This window comes from Octodon degus, unplaced genomic scaffold, assembly GCF_000260255.1.
Source record: "Octodon degus isolate 3935 unplaced genomic scaffold, OctDeg1.0 scaffold00030, whole genome shotgun sequence".
Lineage (NCBI taxonomy): Eukaryota > Metazoa > Chordata > Mammalia > Rodentia > Octodontidae > Octodon > Octodon degus.
This window is the reverse complement of record NW_004524606.1, coordinates 14,600,773-14,603,058: the sequence shown is the minus strand read 5'-3', so window position 1 is coordinate 14,603,058 and position 2,286 is coordinate 14,600,773.

Genomic DNA, 2,286 nt, shown 5'->3' with positions numbered 1-2,286 from the left:
CATCACCTGCAAGATGATGCAAAGATGAACAATGTGAGACTAATAGGCATCAATGAGAAAGAAGTATTCAATACAAAAGACATTAAAAAAAATGGGCAGAAGTAATAGCAGAAAACTTCCCAAATATGAGGAAACAATTTGACATTCAGATAAGTGAAGCATACAGAAAGCCAAGTAACCGCAATCCAATGAAAAAAACACAGAGACTTATAATAGTCAACATCCCAGAAATTCAGCACAAGAATAATATCCTGAAAGCCGCTAGAGAAAAGAAGCAGATCACATTCAAAGGAAAACCCATCAGAATTACAGCTGACATCTCTTCAGAAACCATGCAGGCAAGAAGAGCATGCAGCAGAGTACTTCAGGTCCTCTATGAAAACAAATTTCAGCACAGACTACTATGCCTTGCAAAACTCTCTTTCAAGTTTGATGGAGAAGTGAAATACTTTCATGACAGAGAACAACGAAAGAATTTCATGATGACAAAGCCAACCCTACGCAGGCTACTGAAAGATGTTCTAGACAGGGACCAAAATGATCAGAACTCCACGAATGAGATCAGAAGCAACCAACTAAATAGGGCAATCAATTAAACACAGGAGAAAAAGGAGTAAACGACAAAAGGTAAATAACATGGTAACCGTAAGTCAATACATCTCAATTCTAACCATCAATGTAAATGGACTCAATTCACCAATCAAGAGAAATAGACTGGCACAGTGGATTAGGAAACAAAATCTAGCAATATTCTATATACAAGAAACACATTTAACTAATAAAGACATTCATAGGCTGAAAGTCAAAGGATGGAACACAATACTACATGCCCCAGCTCCTCAGAAAAAAGCAGGGGTAGCAATTCTATTCTTATACAGTCTCTACTTCAAACCAACAATGAAAAAGAGAAATAAAGAAGTCCACTATATACTGGTTAGGGGAAAAATTCAAGAGGAAGAGGTAACACTCATAAATATGTGTGCAACAAACACGGGAGCACCAAACTATATAAAGCAAATTCTAATGGACATGAAAATTCTAATATCCAATACCACAATTTTAATAGGAGATCTTAACACCCCCTATCTCCAAAAAATAGGTCAGACAGACAAAAACTTAGCAAAGAAATAACAGAACTGAACACATGGACTTGGTGGACATATACAGAGTGTTCCCCCCAAACATACTTGAATACACATTTTTCTCATCTGTACATGGGTCATTTTCTAAAATAGACCACATACTGGTCCATAAGTCATGCTTAAGTATATGCAAGAAAACAGAAATAATCCCATGCACATTATCTGACCACAGTGCAAAGAAACTGGAAATAAACGACAAAAGAAAGCAGAAAAAAACCTTAAATACATGGAAATTAAATGACATCCTACTCAGCAACCAATGGGTCACAGAGGAAATTAAACAAGAAATTCAACAATATCTACAATTCAGTGAAAAATCAAGCACAACTTATCGTAATTCATGGCATACGATGAAAGCAGTTCTCAGAGGGAAAACCATAGCTGCGAACTCAAACATTAGGAAAGCAGAGTGGGAAAAAATAACTACCCTAATGCTACACCTTCAACAACTAGAAAAGGAAGAGCAAACCAAACCCAGAGCCAAAAGATGGGAGGAAATCATAAAGATTAGAGCAGAAATTAATTCAATTGAGATGAAGAAAACAATTCAAAGAATTAAAAAAGCAAAAAGCTGGTTCTTTGAAAGATTAAATAAAATTGATAAGCCCCTAGCTAACCTCATCAAAAAGAGAAAAGAAAAAAATCAAATACAGGCAATAAGGAATGAAAAGGGTGTAATTACCACAGACTCAGATTATCAATAGCTTCTTTGAGAATCTTTACTCTCACAGCATAGAATACGCAGAAGAAATGGACAGATTCCTAGAAATGTACAAATTACCACAACTGAATTGACAAGATATAAAAACTCTCAATAGCCCAATAACAGCAAATGTAATACAAGATGTAATTAAAAACCTACTGGCAAAGAAAAGTTCAGGTCCGGATGGATTCACAGCTGAAATCTACAAGACATTTACAGAAGATGTAATCACTATACTCCTCCAACTCTTCCATGAAATTGAAAAGGAAGTAATTCTCCCAAAATCATTCCTGGAGGCAAGTATTATACTGATACCAAACCAGGGAAAGACGCAACTAAGAAAGAGTACTACAGGCCAATCTCCCTCATGAACATAGATGCCAAAATCCTCAATAAAATACTAGCAAATAGAATACAGCAAATCATCAAGAAGATCATACA